The sequence below is a fragment of the Ovis canadensis genome, chromosome 2, assembly GCF_042477335.2.
Source record: "Ovis canadensis isolate MfBH-ARS-UI-01 breed Bighorn chromosome 2, ARS-UI_OviCan_v2, whole genome shotgun sequence".
NCBI lineage: Eukaryota > Metazoa > Chordata > Mammalia > Artiodactyla > Bovidae > Ovis > Ovis canadensis.
Window position 1 is genome coordinate 166,225,467 of NC_091246.1, and position 20,014 is coordinate 166,245,480.

The window sequence follows — 20,014 nt, forward strand, 5'->3', positions numbered from 1 at the left end:
ACAATTTACTCAAAAATATATACTACAAAAAAGCAATCAGTGCTGATCCTTAAAACTACTTAAACTGATTGCTTCCATGATAAAGAAAGGATGAGAAGGAAGAAGACAGAGAAAAAAAGCCTATATACATCCTTATCCTATTATAATTAAACCTCCTTCTCTTCTAGTACTTTCTAAATCTGATTCTCCATCCTGGCAACATATTAAAATCACCTGCTGAGGTAAAATATGAACTCTATGGGAGATAAAAGCGACAGCAGAAACCAGTTAAAAGGTTTCAGCTGCTAACTTCTACTCCAACAAAGATGAAACATGTACAGTGGATATTACTCAGCTATAAGAAGGAATAAAGTACTGATGTATGCCATAACATGGATGAACCTTTAAAACAGTATACTATGTAAAAAGAAGCCAGATACAAAAGGCCATGTATGATTTCATTTATAGGAAATGTTCAGAAATAGGCAAATCCATAAAGAAAGTATCAGTTCGCTTCAGTTGCTCGGTCATGTCCAACTCTTTGTGACCCTATGGACTGTAGCATGCCAGGCTTCCCTGTCCATCATAAACTCCCAGAGCTTGTTCAAACTCATGCCATTGAGTTGGTGATGCCATTCAATCATCTCATCCTCTCTTGTCCCCTTCTCCTCCCACCTTCAATCTTGCCCAGCATCAGGTCTTTGCCAATGAGTCAGTCCTCTGGAGTTTCAGCTTCAGCATCAGTCCTTCCAATGAACATTCAGGACTGATTTCCTTTAGGATTGAATGGTTGGATCTCCTTGCAGTCCAAGGGACTCTCAAGAGTCTTCTCCAACACCACAGTTCAAAAGCATCAATTCCTCGGTGCTCAGCATTTTTTATAGTCCAACTCTCACATCCATACATGACTGCTGGAAAAACCATAGCTTTGACTAGACAGACCTTTTTTGGCAAAGTAATGTCTCTGCTTTTTATCATGCCATCTAGGTTGGTCAAGCTTTTCTTCCAAGGAGCAAGCATCTTTTAATTTCATGGCTGCAGTCACCATCTACAGTGATTTTGGAGCTCAAGAAAATAAAGTCTGTCACTGTTTCCATTGTTTCCCCATCTATTTGCCATGAAGTGATGGACTGGATGCCATGATCTTAGTTTTCTGAATGTTGAGCTTTAAGCCAATTTTTTCACTCTCCTTGTTCACATTCATCAAGAGGCTCTTTAGTTCCTCTTCACTTCCTGCCATAAGGGTGGTGTCATCTGCATATCTGAGGTTATTGATATTTCTCCCGGCAGTCTTGATTCCACCTTGTGCTTCATCCAGCCCGACATTTTGCATGATGTACTCTGCATATAAGTTAAATAAGCAGGGTGACAATATACAGCCTTGACGTACTCCTTTCCCGATTTGGAACCAGATACATAGTTAACTGGTTACGTACATTTACAAATTTTTAAGAAGATATTTTGCTTTACCACATGCAAAAAAGGTGAAAAAAAGACATTTTTAGATGTACAAAATTTGAAAGTATTCATCACCAACAGACCTTCCCTACAAGATATGTTAACAGAAGTCTTTCAGGAAAAAGAAAAATGAACCAGATGAAAGTCTAAATATAAGAGATATTAATAAAAAGCAGGAATAATGATAGCCACAAGGGAAAATATACATCTTTTTCTTATTACTTAAAAGTATTTGAAAATAATTGGTTCTTTAAATAAAAATAATAGCACATGGGCTGGACAAGAAGTACACTATTGTCAGGTTCTTACACTGTACATTAAGTAGCATATCGAGCTGAAGGGGGCTGCTATTGTTCAGTGGCTTGGTTGTGCCCTACTTTTTGTGACCCCATGGACCGCAGCATGCCAGGCTTCCCTGTCATTCATTATCTCCTTGAGTTTGCTCATGTGAATTGAATCAATAATGCCATCCCACCATCTCATTCTCTGGAGCCCTCTTCTCCTGCCCTCAATCCTTCCCAGCATCAGAGTCTTTTCCAGTGAGTCAGCTCTTTGTATCAGGTGGCCAAAGTATGGAGTTCTTACACTGTATGTACATTAAGTGGTATAGCAGTGTGAAGCTAGACTGGAATAAAGCTGTATACCCCAAATCAGAGTTTCTCAACTTTGGCACTACTGACATTCTGGGAAAGGTATTTCTTTGTTGTGGGAATTCTCCCTTGTGCTTTGTAGGGTATTTACCAGCATTCCTGACCCAGAAGATGTCAGTAGCACCCTCTGGTTGTGAAAAATTTTAAATGTTTCTAGGAATTACCTAGTGTCCTCTGGGAAATAAGTCAGACCTCACTGAGAATCAAGTTCCTAAAGTAACAAAGACCTATACATAATAAGCCAAAAACAGAAATAAAATGGAATTATAAAAAGTAATCTGAAAGAAGGCAAAGTAAGTTAAGGGAACAAATAACAGACAAAACACACAGAAAACATTAAGATGAGAGAGCAAAACCTAACTGTATCAAAAATTACATTAAATCTCAATAAACTAGGAAGAGAGAACTTCCTGAACTTGACAGAGTATCTATTAAAAAATCTACATTTAATATCATAGTTAATGGTAAGAAACTTGAAGCTTTCCCACTAAGGTCAGCTATAAGGCAAGGATGTCCCCTCTCACTACTTTGTTTCACCATCACACTGGAAGTTCTAGTGAATGCAACAAGACTCCTCCTAAACAAGGAAATAAAAGATATACACACTGGCCAAAACAGCATAAAACTGTCTTTGTTCACAAAACAAGTTGCTTTCCTATATACTACCCAATGAACAAGTGAACTTTGAAATGAAAACCACAAAATCACTTATATGAATAACAACCTAAATGAAACAGTTAGGTGTAAATCTAACAAAATGCATATTCTATCTCTGAGGGAAAACCACAAAATTCCAATGTACAGTATCAAATGAAATCAAAGTCGCTAAGTTGTGCGTCCAACTCTTGCGACCCCATGGACTGTAGTACACCAGACTCCTCTGTTCATGGGATTCTCCAGGCAAGGATGTACAATATTAAAGAACTAAATAAATGGATAGTCCATGTTCATTCATCAGGAGACAGTATCGTCAAGATGTCAATTCTTCCCAACTTGATCTATAATAGGTTCAACGTAATTCTAATCAAAGCCAGCAAGTTAATTTTGTGGGTACTGACAAACTGATTCTTAATTTTATATGGAGAGTTAAAAAATTAGCTGACATAATAATGAAGGGGATGAACAAAAATTAGAGGGCTGACACTACGTGACTTCAAGACTATAATGAAGACAAGAGTGGTACTGGAGAAAGAACAGATAAATAGAGCAATGGAAGAAGACAGCCCAAAAATAGACCCACATAACTATAGTCAATAGATCTTTGACAGAAGAGGAAAGGCAATACAGTGGAGTCAAGACAGTTTTCACTAAATGGTACTTGAACAACTGGACATCTACATGCAAAACAATATAGACACATCCTTCAGAAAAATTAACACAAAATGGATAACAGATCTAAATGTAAAATTCCAAACTCTAAAACCCCTATTAAGATAACACAGGAGAAAACCTAGATTACCTTGAGTATGGCAATTCTGTTTTAAATACCAAAGACACCCATGAAGGAAACAGTCATCTTCCCTCAGAATACAACAGGGATTGCTTCCAGGAGCCCTTGCATATATCAATATCCACAGATTTTGAAGCCCCACAGACACCCTTCTGAAAATGATTTCAACAATATGACATTCTGGAACATGCAAAACAATGGAGACTGTAAAAGGATCAGTGGTTGAAGGGGGATGGAGGAGAGCAATAGACAGGTGGAGTGCACAGTGAAAACACTCTTAGGATACCATAATGATGGATACATGTAAAAGAACGTTCAGACTATTGTACATCTGTACTCATTTCACATGCTAGCAAGGTAATGTTCAAAATCCTTCAAGCTAGGCTTCAAAATACAGGAACCAAGAACTTTCAGATGTACAAGTTGGATTTAGAAACTGCAGAGGAATCAAACTGCCAACATCCGCTGGATCATAGAAACAGCAAGAGAATTCCAGAAAAACATCTACTTCTGCTTCACTGACTACCCTAAAGCCTTTGTGTCGATCACAACAAACTGTGGAAAATTCTTCAAGATATGGGAATACCAGACCACCTTACCTGCCTCCTGAGAAACCAGTATGCAGGTCAGGAAGTGAAAAAGCTGGCTTAAAAGTCAACATTCAAAAAACTAAGATCATGGCATCTGGTCCCATCACTTCATGGCAAACAGATGGAGGAAAAAATGGAAAGAGTGGCAGATTTTATTTTCTTGGGCTCCAAAATCACTGCAGACAGTGACTGAAATTAAAAGACACTTGCTCCTTGGAAGAAAAGCTATGACAAACCTAGACACCATATTTAAAAGCAGAAATGTCACCTTGCCAACAAAGGTCCATAAAATCACAGTTGTGGTTTTCCCAATAGTCATGTATGGATATGAGAGCTGGACCATAAAGAAGGCTGAATGCCAATGAATTGATGCTTTCAAAGTATGGTGCTGGAGAAGACTCTTGAGAGTCCCTTGGACTGCAAAGAGATCAACCTGTCAATCCTAAAGGAAATCAACCCTGAATATTCATTGGAAGGACTAATGCTGAAACTGAAGCTCCAATACTTTGGCCACCTGATGTGAAGAGCTGACTCACTGGAAAAGACCCTGATGCTGGGAAAGACTGAGGGCAAGAGGAGAAGGGAATGACAGAAGAGATGGTTGGATGGCATCATCAACTCAAAAGACATGAGCAGTCCATGGGGTCGCAAAGAATCGGACACAGTTGAGCAACTGAATAACAACATTACAACCCTACTCATCTATGTACCTAATAACAGAGCTTCAAGATGCATGAAACTAAAACAACTTCAAGAAAAGATTAATCCACAATTAGAGATTTTAATACCATACATTCAATAATAAATAATAGTAGAAAGTCACCAAAGATATAGACTTCCCTGACATTTTACAGAGTACTTCATCCAAAGGCAGTTTTATCTTTTCACAATTACAGGGAACATTTACCAAGACAGGATATATTCTAAACTACCTTACAAAAAATTTACAAAAACTCAAATCACACAAACTATGCTCTAACAATGAAATTAAGTTAGAAACTGGTAACAGAATGATCTCTGTGAAACCACTCAGTATTTGGAAACTAAGCAACACTGTTCTAACTAACTCAGGGAACAAAGAAGAAATCAAATGGGAAATTAGGAAGCACCTTAAATAAATAAAAAATAAAACAGGTTGTGAGATGCTGCTCAAGTAGCACTCTGAAAGAAATTTATAGCTTCTAAACATTAAGAAGTGTCTCCTATCAATAATACTAGCTTCCACCTTCAGTTCAGTTCAGTCACTCAGTCGTGTCCTACTCTGCGACCCCATGAATCGCAGCACGCCAGGCCTCCCTGTCCATCACCAACTCCCGGAGTTCACTCAAACTCATGTCCACTGACCTTAAGGTTCCACCTTAGGAACACAGAAAAAGAACAAATTAAGCCCAAAGTAAACTGAAGAAAGGAAATAAAGTGGAAATCAATGAAAAAAATAATAGAAAAATTTTAAATGCTGATTCTTCAACAAAATCAATAAAATTGATATACTTCTAGCCACATCAATGAAGGAAAAAGCGAGAAGACACAAATTACCAAAGTCACAAACTAGAGGGGAGACATCACTCTAGAGAATATTATTAACAAATTCATGCCAATAAACTAGTCAATCAGATGAAAAGGACAAATTGCTTAGAAGAAACAAACTACCAAAACTCATTCAGGAAGAAATACATAACCTGAATAATCTTATAGCTATTAAAGAAATTGCATTGTAGTCAGATACCTTCAAACATAGAAAGACCCAGGGACAGGTGGCTTCACTGGTAAATTCTAACAAATATGTGAAGAGGAAATAATACCAATCCTACAAAAAGATTTCTAAGATACTCAAGTAAAAGGAGTATTCATTTTAAGAAGCCAGTGCCTCTCTGATACCATAATCAGAAAAAGACATTATAAGAAAACTACAAGTATCCCTTGTGAATATATATGTAGTCATTCTAAGCAAAAATTGGCAAACTGAATCTAATAGTTTATTAAAAGGACAATATATGACCAAATGGGGTTGATCCCAGGAATGTAGCACTGGTTTACACTGAAAATCAATGTAATCACCATAAAAAAAAAAGTAAGAAAAGCTATATGATCATCTCTGTACACAGAAAAACCATTACAAAATTCAACATCCACTTCAAAAATTCTCAGAAAATTGAAAATAAAATGGAATTTCTTCTAACGGATTAAAGGCATCTACTGGAAAACTCCATTATTATTTAACTGAAATATGAATACTTCTTCCCTAAAAGTATGAAGACAGGGATATCTGCTCTCAACACCTCTATTCAATATCATACTGGAGGTCTGACTCAGTGTAACCACCAGACAGGAGGGAAGGACAGAGGCAGGCAGGCAGGCAGAAAGATGGAGTGAGCAAGTACACAGACTAGGAAAAGAAGTAAAACTGCCTTTATTCCCAGATGCATCTGATCTTCTAAGTAGGAAATCCAAGGGAATTTATGAACAAACCTTCTAAAATTAGTGAGTTTTACAATATTGCAAGCTACAAAAATCAACTGTATTTCTATCTACTAGTTACAATGGGACAATGAAAATAAAACACAGATTAAGACAAAGACCCCATTTTGAACACTGAAATATAACATGTTAATTCCTATGAATATATACTAAAAAGTCCTGCCAAACATCAAACTCAGAGCTGTTTCAATCAGTTGCTACCCAACCCTGAGGTCTTAAAATTAGGAAGTTTTGACTGATGAAATCTTTATCTAGGTGAGATCAATGTCAAACTTTACAACTCTATCAAAATAGTTTTAATTATGTGGTCCATAATCCTAGTATCAAAACACCAGAACCTTCTCTTTATTCACTTAGCACATCAAACCTTTCTATCTTTAATTACATGTGTTATTTTTTAAGAATCCACGACCTATTTAATTTTGTAACCAACCCTATATTTCATTCTTTTACTTATAGCTGGCACTCTATCCAGTTTCTCCTAAGAAAGCCCAGATAATCAGCATTTTAGGAAGAAGGCCACAGCTGCGGCTCTCAAACCTCAGTGTGCTGCAGAATCACCTGCTGGTCTTGTGTTGAAACAGACTGCTGAGCAAAACTACCAAAATTTCCTGACTCAGTAGGTCTGGGATAGAACCAAACAACTTACATTTCTAACAAGTTCTAATGTGATACTAAATCCATGGGAACCACCAGTCTACAGCAGTGCTACTCAGATTGTGGTTCTCTAGGAGAAAGGAAATTTAGAATAAGCATTTATTTACAAAGTTCCGAAGCAATTTGACAGTAATTTTATTAAATAATTTTTTAAAAGTCCTTGTTTTTTTCCACATTTTTCTTTTAACTTTTCTCATAACTCATTTTTCTTATACTTGAGAAAAGTTTTAGCAAACAATGAATTAAAAAAAATTTTAAAACCCCACATAACTGGCCTTTCATCACAGAAAACTTGAAAAACATAGGCCTAAAACATGCTATCCATACACTCCTCTAGTATTCTAAATACTGCCTTTGTAAGTAAACTTGCAGGTACTTCATTTCATTAACTTTGCCTCCCAAAGAAATACATCAGCTTTTGCTAAAAATCAATAAAATAAACAGTCACATTATTAAGGTATCTGGGTTCTCCCCCCCACCCCCGTAAAACAGTATTTAAAGGCATTTATCAGCTAAACAGATAACAGCCTATCTGCAACAAATCCCTTTTAGAATTTAGTAACAGGGAAAAGATTTTTCTCTTCAGAAAAACAGCTGTGTTAAATTTTAAATGAATAAGCATCAAATCATCCATTGCTTCTCTTTCTCCCATAACTGTTTGTGGGGATGTCAAGAAATAGGGATAAGGGAGCTTTGATGACCTGAATAACTGATATCTTAAACAGAAAGGAAAGTGATAGCATCTTACAGTGTAGAAACATTACAAGCATTATAATTCTAGAATGTCTGACAAATCAACTTTTGGAAAACTCTATCACTAACTTGTTCCACTTGACAAAGTAAATGTTTACTCCCTTGTTATCTAATTGTTGGGTTTTGAAACCTTATTTCTTTTTTGGCTGCACTGCATAGCACATAGGATCTTAGTTCCCTGACCAGGGATAGAACCCATGCCCCCTGCACTGGAAGCATGGAGTCTTAACCAATGAACCACCAGGCAAGTCCAGAAATCTTGTTTCCAATTTGAGAATTTTCTAATGTCATTAAGACCTGACCTTCAACATCAACACTAACTTAGGAAGGTGATACATCAATGTGGCTTGGTCTTAAATATTCACACAATAATGAAAGAATGAGTAGTAATACAAAAAATTTGAAACAGCAAGCAAAATAAATGATGGATATTTAGCTTTAAAAAGCATTACTTGATATTCAGTTAACTTATGTATTAACAGTCAACGGCTGATAATATTTTGCATTCCTTGAACAGTAAGAGTAACCAATACAGAAAATTTAAAGATAACTATATATGAAAATACCCCAAAATTATATCACTGGTTATGAAAACAAGAATATTAGGGGGGGAAATGCTAACAAATGGATCCATTACCAGAAAAATTACACAAAAAGAAAATGAGTATCTCTCATCCACAAGAAATTGTGCCAAACTGAAGCGCTCTATACTAGAAAAATGCTTGGGAAGTAATTCCTCCTGAAACTACCAAATCTGAAATTGCCAACAGGCACAACACTTCATTGCCTTAAGTATTAATAAATCACCAGGAAGCAATCATGTGAAGGTAGCAGAACATGTCACATTTATCAATATTATCTGTCAAGACTTTTAAAAACCTTCTACCTCCCAGCCACGTTTGAGAATTTCATATAGGTGTCAAAGCCTTCAAGAGGTTACAGCAAGAAAAAAAGGGGGGTGGGGGCGGTTGGAGCAGGAAAATGGAGTGCTTGAGAACTACTGCTCTCAACCACAGTTCTCAAGCACTCCATTTCCCCGCTCCAACCGTTCCCCGCTCCCCGTTCTCAAGTTCTAAATGTGCATCTGAATTACCTAAGGATCTACGCAAAATGCATATTTCGATTCAACAGGCTGTAGGATGAAACATGAAACACTAAGGAGCTTCGAGATAATCATAACACCAAATCCACAGACCAAACTTTGAATAACAAGGTCCCACACTAAGTAGACAGCTCATAAAAGGTACCTGTGTGGTATATAACCACTCTGGCAAAGATTTTTTTAAGTTATACTTTTTAAATTTACTGACTATAAAGCCATTTTACCCCTAGATATTAATGACCCAAAACGAAAGCAGATGTATACACACAAATGCTCACAGCAGCCTTATTTGTCAGGGCCAAAATTCAATCAACAGGTGAATGGATAAACCCATGGTGTGTACATAAACTGAAACGTTATTCCACAATAAAAAGGAATGAATAACAATACATGCTAAAATATGAACCTCAATACAACTATGCTGAGTAAAAGAAGCCAGACCAAAAGAGAAAATACACTGTATGATCTCATTTGTATGAAAGTCTACAAAACACAACCACTAATCTATACTGATAGAAAACTATCAGTATTTGGGGAGAGAGGCTTATAAAAGGGTATGAGGAAACAATTACTGGAGGTGATAAATATGTTCGTTATCTTGACAGTAGTAATAGTTTCACAGGGTAAAACTGTACATGTTAAGTATGTGCAGTTATGTGTCAATTATACCTGAACAGATCTATTTTTAAAAGACATCTGTCAAATACGAAATTATGGCTAAAATAATATCACTACATATAACAGATATATTTTAATTTTTTGAAAATTACATGTAATACTGTAATACTCCAACTTAAAACAAAAAATTTATATCTGCTCTTTGTCCTCAGTCCTGGCACAGAGTTCCTAAAACCCTTGGAACTTCCTTAGGGATAAGATTGATAAAAGTGTCTCAATATTCTTAACGAATCCCTCTCAACCATGTCTAGTTATTGTTAACTGACAAGTGGAAAGCACCTAAGGATGGGAGCTGGTTGCCAGGAGGTCCAGGATCACATGATTAGAGGACTGGAACTTTCAGTCCATTCCCACCATCTCTGGGAAGGGGAGAGCAGTTGCAGAATGTTGATCATCAATGGCCAATGATCTAATCAACTGTATCTATGAAACTGACGCCTCCATTAAAAAAAATCCAAAAGGCCTGTGTTCAGAGAGTTTCCAGGCTGGCGCACATGTGGAGGTGCTGGGAGAGCGGCACTCTCGGGGAACACAGGGACGCCATGCCCCTTTCCTCATACCCTGCCCTGTGCATCTCCTATCTGGTTTCTGGTGTCAGAACTGAGTTGAATTGTAACACACTCCACTGGTGTCAGACAATTACTTGTTATAGGGGGGAGCACCCACACTTCTCAATAAATGTTAATATCACATATACACAACCGTATGCCTATATTAAGAATAAGAAACCTCGCCCTTTGGGAAGTGGGAGGTGGAAGGTGACTCAGAGGGCCCTTTAGGATCTTCTCAGTTCCAAGTAACCACTGAAAATATGTACTAGAGAGTAGCTAAGAAATTCAGTGGTGATCCAGTGAGAGAATACAACCTACAAAAAGAAATCTTGTCTGTACAATACACCTGCAATTTTGCTAACTGCATTAATAAATCTGGTCTTGCAGAATACAAAATTAGAGTAGATACCATTTGTGTCTGACTCCCACCAATGTCACTCAACGGCCATCGTCTCCTAGGATGTGCGCTGCCACCCACCAAGTTGGTAAATGGCCCCGCCTTACTCCAACCACAGTCAACTGGATCAGGCTAGATCTCTCCGGGAACTAGGCCAATATTTTATCTCCTTGAAAGTCAGAAATGAGAATGAATCACTACTCTTGGCTAGAGATGCCTGCTTAAGTAGAAATAAATTTAGAAGCTATGGGATGGCCACCTTTGACCAGAAGGAGGCCAAATCTCTCTAACTCCCTTTAAAGAAAAAAATAAATGAAACAAAAACATTTTAAAAGAATAATATCCCATTACTAAATAATTGATAATTTTTAGATCTAAAGGGAAAATCACATTTTTTTATTATTGGAAAATCCATGAAAGATCATTTGAAAATATTCAATCCTCATGACAGAAATGCTGGAGATTTTTATATATTTTTATGTATTAGGTATAATTTATATTCTGTTATAAATACCTGTTTTGTTTTCTACATCTATAAGTCAATCCTGAATAATGTACATCTTATTTAATGAAAAAACACCAGAGACATTCACATTTGTTTTGTCAGAAACAAAATAAAGACGCCCATCATTTCCACAACTACTTAACATGGAATTGAAGGTTATTCTGGTATACAATTAGAGTATACTATTTGGAAAAGCAGAGGTAAAACAATCTCTATGAGCAAGTGATATGGTATCTGTATCTCAATAACCAACAGAATCTATTCAAAAACAAGCTGCTGTTGTTTAGTTGCTAAGTTGTGTCTCACTCTTCTGCAACAAGTATCAACAATTAAATAACTTAATAAAGTCACAGGATAGAATATTAACATATAGAAGCCAATAACTCTTCAAAATAAAAATAACAAATTACAAGGTTTAATACAAAAGGAGATGACATTTACAAAAGCAATCAAAGAGATAAGATTCCTAGAAATAAGTTTAACCAAAATGCATAAAACCAATATAAGAAAAATGTTCCTGAATGATACAGTCAAACAGACTTCAACAAATGAAGAAACAAACCATGTTCAGGGATAAGAAGTCAGTATCACAAAGATGTCAATTCTCTATAAGCTAATTCTAAAATGTACGGTGAAATTCCAAAAAAACAACATTTTTTTCCTGGAGCTAGAGAAAATAATTATAAATTCACATGGAAAAATAAATAAGCAACAATGGTAAGAAAAACTCTGAAAAAAAAAAAAGAGCAATAAGAATGGGAGAAGTAAACCAAAACTGAAAAAGACACATGCACCCCAATGTTCACTGTACCCCAATATTTACAATAGCTAGGACTAGGAAGCAGCCTAGATGTCCTTCGGCAAATGAATGGATAAGTAAGTTGTGGTACACAGACACAATGGAGTATTACTCAGCTATAAAAAGGAATGCAATTGAGTCCATTCTAATGAGGTGAATGAACCTAGGGCCTATTATACACAGTGAAGTAATGTCAGAAAGAGAAAGAGAAATACTGTATACTAATGCATGTATATGGAATCTAGAAAGATGGTACCAACAATCCCATGCACAGGGCAGCAAAGGAGACACAAAAAGCAGACTTTTGGACTCATGGGAGAAGGAGAGGATGGGGTGATTTGAGAGAAAAGCACTGAAACATACACATCATCACATGAAAACAGATAACCAGTGCAAGTCCAGTGCATGAAGCAGGCGCCCACGGCCAGCGCTCTGTGCCAATCGAGAGGGATGCGGGGGATCGAGGTGAGAGGGGACACTGTATACTCACGGCCGATTCATACTGATGTATAGCAAAAACCATGACAATACTGTAAAGTAATTATCCTTCAATTTAAAAAAATGATTTTTTTAAAAAATGAGAAGTGACCAGCCCTATCAGATTATTTTTTAAATGATAAGAATATAAAGATAAAATGCCTACGAAAATTCAAATATGAGGAAAGTCACAACTCAATCTAAGGAGAAAACATGATTTCTTTAAAAAAAACGGTGTTTGGACAATTAAATATTCCTTTTTTGATGAAAAAAAAAATGGATCTACAGAATGAGTACCACACTGTACTATATTCATGTCCTAACTGTAAAACAAGAACAAGTTAGGCAACTCTTAACTATGCCATTGTTTCTAAACACAATTCCACTGCAACAGAGGCCAACAATACATTGTACTTTAGTGCTTAAAACACAGACTCTTCCTTAAATTCAATACATTTATATTCTTCAATAACATGTTTCCATCTAAAAACTTTAAGAATCAATGGATAAAATGCTGCGTTTCACAACAGTACAAACTCAGTATTGGGCTTTTAAAATACCTCCTTAGACATCTCAGAATATTTAGAACTCTGTGATTCATATAAAATTAAGATTACCAATGGAAAAAAAACTGTACTATCTACTAAAAACAGATTCTTAACCTTTTCTAAGTCATTCAGCCCATTAATAATATAATGACTGGACAGAAAGAGGAGACATATATATAAAACTGTAGTTAAAAAAAACAAATCAGTAAGTTCACAGACCCCATTAAGTCTATCTAGGTCCCAGAAACATTAGTTAAGAAACCCTGATATAAAATTGAGACTTGACTGAAATCTCTCAATTCACAATGCATCGAAATTGTTTCTGCTGTCACAAATCTGCTGAAAGCACCATTAGAAACAGCTTTTCCAGCACACTGGCCTCATCACTATCCTTGTCTCTAGTCGACTGTCGCTGCTGCCACCCCCCACACGCTGCCCGCCACAATCCATCTGACAACAATGATCTTTCACAAACAGAAGCCTGATGATGCATCTCCAAAAGCAGAATGCCCTATCACCAAGCTTAAACACTATATCCTCTAAAATGAGAGAGAGAGAGAGACAGCGTGTGTGTACATGGAGAGAGTTTAATATAACTTATGACTTATCACTACATAAGGAGTAAATAATATATAATCCCTGTTGCTAAATTACAGTAGTGTTTTTCAAACTGGGCTGACCCCCAGCAAATCATGAAATCAACATACAAACACAAATGAAAAGGGGAAGAAATATATATGCATAGCCAATTCTCATTACTCACAAATTCCATGTCTGCAAATTCACCTACTTGTTAAAATTTGTCTGTGACCCTAAAACCAATACTTCAAGTACTTCCCACTGATCCGTAGGTTTCCAGCTGAGGTCAAACAAGGCAATGTTCTGATTTCCTGTTTCAGACATCATACTGTAAACAAGTGTCCTTTTAACGTTCTATTTAGTGTCATACTTTTCACATTTTTGTCGTTTTTTTTTTAAATGATATCATTGTTTACCCCCTCCCCCGAAGTATAGTGAAATGCTGTCTAATGTTTCTGAGCAGAAGGCAGCTATGATGTGCCTTACAGAGAAAGTATGCATGTTAGACAAGTTTCATTCAGGCATGAGCTATAGTACTGCTGGCTGAATTCAATGAATCAACAACAGGTGAAAGTATCTTTAACAGAAAGATATGTAACAAGGTTATGGATTAATTGCTTTATGGCAGAGCGCGAGGAAGAACTAAAGAGCCTCTTGATCAAAGTGAAAGAGTGAAAAAGTTGGCTTAAAACTCAACATTCAGAAAACTAAGATCATGGCATCCAGTCCCATCACTTCATGGCAAACAGATGGGGAAACAACTGAAACAGTGACAGACTTTATTTTGCGGGGCTCCATGACTGCAGCCATGAAATTAAGATGCTTGCTCCTTGGAAGAAAACTTATGACCAACCCAGACAGCATAATAAAAAGCAGAGACATTACTTTGCCAACAAAGGTCTGTCTAGTCAAAGCTATGGTTTTTCCAGTAGTCATGTATGGATGTAAGAGTTGGACTATAAAGAAAGCTGAGTGCCCAACAATTGATGCTTTTGAACTGTGGTGTTGGAGAAGACTCTTGAGAGTCCCTTGAACAGCTAAGAGATCCAACCATTTCATCCTAAAGGAAATCAGTCCTGAATACTCACTGGAAGGACTGATGCTGAAGCTAAAACTGCAATACTTTGACCACCTGATGCAAAGAGCTGACTCACTGGAAAAGACCCTGATGCTGGGTAAGATTAAAGGCGGGAGGAGAAAGGGACGACAGAGGATAAGATCGTTGGATGGTATCATCAACTCAATGGACGTGAGTTTGAGTAAACTCTGGGAGTTCGTGATGGACAGGGAACCCTGGCATGCTTCAGTCCATGGGGTTGCATAGAGTCGGACATGGCTGAGCAACTGAACTAAACTGAAATACTGTGACCAGGGGCCAAGTGGGCCTAATCCTGTGTTTCCTCTAAGAGCAATGGTTTGGTATTCACTACTAATTGTTCATGGCAACTTTATAGAACTACTGCAAAAAAAATGGAACCTAATTGTATATTAGTATGTATGTATGTGTCAAGCTGCACTTTATTTTGAGTACAAACACACTGAGTTTACAGCCGAAAAAGTATGAAAGCCAATGAACAAGAACACAGGAGAAGAAACCCTGAAAGGAATGGTAAAATAGCAAGGCAGACAGGCAGAGATCATGGGCTCAAGTACTAACCCTTTTTCCTATCTAGAATCACAATCAGCCATGAATTGTGATTTGATTGGTAAACTTAGCGGAAAGCCTAGACATGTATTTTACAAAAGCATCCCAGATAATGAGACGTGTGGCCAAGATAAGAGCCACTATTCTCCCTTCTAAATTGAACTGACGGTTCTCACTGGACAAGCAGCATTAGGATCACCTAGGAATTGCTAATAATGTAAATTCCCTGAGCCCCATTGCACAGTGACTGAATCCTATTACTCTGGGAATGGAGCCCAGTTGATTAGTGGCCCAGGTGATTCTGAAGCATGCCAAAGTCTGAGAATCACTGACCTAAATCTTTTGGTTTGTTTTTTTTCTTGAGGTATTCCGAAAGCCCTGATGATGCTAAAGGATAATTGCTACTTACCAAAGCACCTCTAATGTATAACTATCTTCCTCCTAGTACAGTACTTTCTTTATGGAAAGCACCCCATGTGCTTTAAACCAAAATAAGTAAATCTGCACACTGTGTAATAATCAAGCAGCTCTGTTTCTTTAGACCATCCTCCAAAACACAAAAGTGTCTTTCCTCCAGAACTCTTTTAACAGGCACTATTCTTAACACTAGTTTGCCTGTCCTAAGAAGTGAACTTACATGAGACCACAAAAATTCTTTCAACCCTCTAACAACTTTTGTGGGCATCACACACTTCCCAATACGAAAAGTAATAACGTGAATCTTTAAAAAACTCATGGCATGCTAGCATATGGAAATAATTTAAAAACTAATTTGTAACAACTATTTAAACAATACATTAATCAACTAGCTATCAAATTGATATATACTGCTGCTGCTGCTAAGTCGCTTCAGTAGTGTCTGACTGTGAGACCCCATAGGCGGCAGCCCACCAGGCTCCCCCGTCCCTGGGATTCTCCAGGCAAGAACACTGGAGTCGGTTGCCATTTCCTTCTCCAATGCGTGAAAGTGAAAAGTCAAAGCGAAATCACTCAGTTGTGTCTGACTCCTAGCGACCCCATGGACTGCAGCCCAGCAGGCTCCTCCGCCCATGGGATTTTCCAGGCAAGAGTGCAGGAGTGGGCTGCCATCGCCTTCTCCATCACATATACTACTCCAATTCAAAGGATGTCCCCTTGTGACACAAATTCCCACAGTATCATTATTACCTTCTACATAGCACACTAACCCTCATATGAAGTTATCTGTGTACTCTTTTCTGTGGGACAACAAGCTGAAGACAGGTAACAAACACATCTCATCCCTTTCCATATGTCAAGCACAATGCAAACGTTTATTCTCTCAGCAAATATTTAGTGAGCAACAACCATATGCCATTCACTGTACTAGATCGACACAAAGGTTGCACAGACACTGTTCTTGTGTTCATAGGGTTATTTTCAGTTCAGTTCAGTCGCTCAGTCGTGTCCGACTCTTTGTGACCCCATGAATCGCAGCACGCCAGGCCTCCCTGTCCATCACCAACTCCCGGAGTTCACTCAGACTCACGTCCATCGAGTCAGTGATGCCATCCAGCCATCTCATCCTCTGTCATCCCCTTCTCCTCCTGCCCCCAATCCCTCCCAGCATCAGAGTCTTTTCCAATGAGTCAACTCTTCGCATGAGGTGGCCAAAGTACTAGAGTTTCAGCTTCAGCATCATTCCTTCCAAAGAAATCCCAGGGCTGATCTCCTTCAGAATGGACTGCTTGGATCTCCTTGCAGTCCAAGGGACTCTCAAGAGTCTTCTCCAACACCACAGTTCAACAGCATCAATTCTTCGGTGCTCAGCCTTCTTCACAGTCCAACTCTCACATCCATACATGACCACAGGAAAAACCACAGCCTTGACTAGATGGACCTTTGTTGGCAAAGTAATGTCTCTGCTATTTTACTGAATGAATAAACATCACAGACATCTACAGTGGAAGTCTGACAGAAGACAAAGTGTATGGAAGGTCCATCTTACCAAAGCGCTATCTGAAATAAGACAGCTTTGTTCAAAGGGATACCCTACTGATGCTCTTCTAACCCAGGATGCTATTTAAAACTAAAAATAATTGTTAGAGAAAATACACACAGATAAGTCACTTAATCGACAGTCAATCTGACTTTAATATATTTTACATATAGAAAAATAAAAGTCCTACTATGAACAATGCAATGCTTACTAACAAAGCAAATTCCCACATGGGAATATGAAGTTAAGGTTTGATAACCAAACTTCAACAGAAAACTACAATATGCCAATTCTCAATTCCTCCAAAATTTTAAAGGGAAGAAACTTAAAATCAAAATTACCTGACTTTATGACTCAATCAATTAAGAAATTAACACTAAAGTCACGTAGTACTCACTTACAAAATGAATACAAGAGAAAAACTTGTCCACTTTACCAAGTAAAAAGCACTTGTTTATTTCTAAGCATACACACATGATGCTACAAATAAGCTGCCTCTATAGAGTGTCTGGAGTTGCAGGAAAGGACATTTAACTTTTTTATGTATATTATATTTGGCTATTAAGTTTTTAATCTTTAAATCATGTGGGCCAAATATTTTTCAGCTTAAAACAGCTAGACAATGTCTTAAACAAAACAAAAAAAAAAACTCCGTTTACAGTAGCATTTCCTTTATAATAATGGGGATAAAATCTGTAGCCTGACTATGTATTTGGGACAAGTATGATACAGGAATGCAACTGCCATTCAGGCTACAGAAACTACTCAGGGGTTCTGAACCTCAGGTCATAGATCCCCAAAACATCTAAAGAAAGAACTGAGGAGGGTCCATGAACTTGGGTGAGAAAATAAATCATTTTTCTAATTCATTAACTTCTAACAAATTTAACATTTTCTTCAATTATTAACAATAGGTAATAGATCACAGTAGTACTGGTAATACCTGTGACCTAGCAAAACCCAATAGACATGATAAATATTTTCATTGTCATGTTACAGAGGTTGCATTTACTAAAATACTTAGGATTATTTAAGATAATCCTAAGATAATCAGACTCAACTCTAGATCCCTATTATGTTAATAAAGAATGCAAATTAAAAATTGTTTTAATATTTTGATAATTTATTTCAATATAATTAGTTTATGCACTTAGAACATCGTTCTGAAGAGTTTCAATAGATTGCCAAAGGAGTTCAAGTCACCAAAGAAAAAAAGGAGCAGCCTTGGATATAATGGTTCTCAATTTAACTGCTCACTAAAAAAATTAGAGGGAGGGAATATGTGCAGGTTATCCCAGTTTGGAATGCTACCAGAAATCAGTGGGTAGGAGACTGATGAGACAACTATCCCGGCATGCATGGATAGTGTTGGTTCATACAACCAACTACGAATTGAACTTCAAAACTGTCGCAGTTTACAGCAACATCTAAAAGATGAAATAAGTGACAAGATTACCCTCTTCAGTTCAGTCGCTCAGCCGTGTCCGGCTCTTTGTGAACCCATGAATCGCAGCATGCCTCCTGTCCATCACCAACTCCCGGAGTTCACTCAAACTCACGTCCATTGAGTCAGTGATGTCATCCAGCCATCTCATCCTCTGTCGTCCCCTTCTCCTCCTGACCCCAATCCCTCCCAGCATCAGAGTCTTTTCCAATGAGTCAACTCTTCGCATGAGGTGGCCAAAGTATTGGCGTTTCAGCTTTAGCATCATTCCTTCCAAAGAACATCCAGGACTGATCTGCTTTAGAATGGACTGGTTGGATCTCCTTGCAGTCCAAGGGACTCTCAAGAGTCTTCTCCAACACCACAGTTCAAAAGCATCAATTCTTCGGTGCTCAGCTTTCTTCACAGTCCAACTCTCACATCCATACGTGATCACTGGAAAAACCATAGCCTTGACTAGATGGACCTTTGTTGGCAATGTCTGTGCTTTTCAATATGCAATCCAGGCTGGTCATAATTTCCCTTCCAAGGAGTAAGGGTCTTTTAATTTCATGGCTGCAATCACCATCTGCAGTGATTTTGGAGCCCCCAAAAATAAAGTCTGACACTGTTTCCACTGTTTCCCCATCTATTTCCCATGAAGTGATGGGACCAGATGCCATGATCTTCGTTTTCTGAATGTCGAGTTTTAAGCCAACTTTTTCACTCTCCTCTTTCACTTTCATCAAGAGGCTTTTTAGTTCCTCTTCACTTTCTGCCATAAGGGTGGTGTCATCTGCATTTCTGAAGTTATTGATATTTCTCCCGGCAATCTTGATTCCAGCTTGTTTCTTCCAGCCCAGCGTTTCTCATGATGTACTCTGCATATAAGTTAAATAAGCAGGGTGACAATATATAGCCTTGACGGACTCCTTTTCCTATTTGGAACCAGCCTATTGTTCCATGTCCAGTTCTAAGTGTTGCTTCCTGACCTGCATACAGATTTCTCAAGAGGCAGGTCAGGTGGTCTGGTATTCCCACCTCTTTCAGAATTTTCCACAGTTTATTGGATCCACACAGTCAAAGGCTTTGGCATAGTCAATAAAGCAGAAATAGATGTTTTTCTGGAACTCTCTTCCTTTTCCCATAATCCAGCGGATGTTGGCAATTTGATCTCTGGTTCCTCTGCCTTTTCTAAAACCAGCTTGGACATCTGGAAGTTCATGGTTCACGTACTGCTGAAGCCTGGCTTGGAGAATTTTGAGCATTACTTTACTAGCATGTGAGATGAGTGCAAATGTGTGGTAGTTTGATCATTCTTTGGCATTGCCTTTCTTT

The 20,014-nt window shown here is 37.8% G+C and overlaps 1 protein-coding gene across 2 annotated transcripts in view; it reads right to left on the reverse strand.

The window, feature by feature from the left end:
• EPC2 (enhancer of polycomb homolog 2) overlaps positions 1-20,014 on the reverse strand; it is a 130,046-nt gene that overhangs the window by 95,611 nt on the left and 14,421 nt on the right. The window lies entirely within an intron of this gene.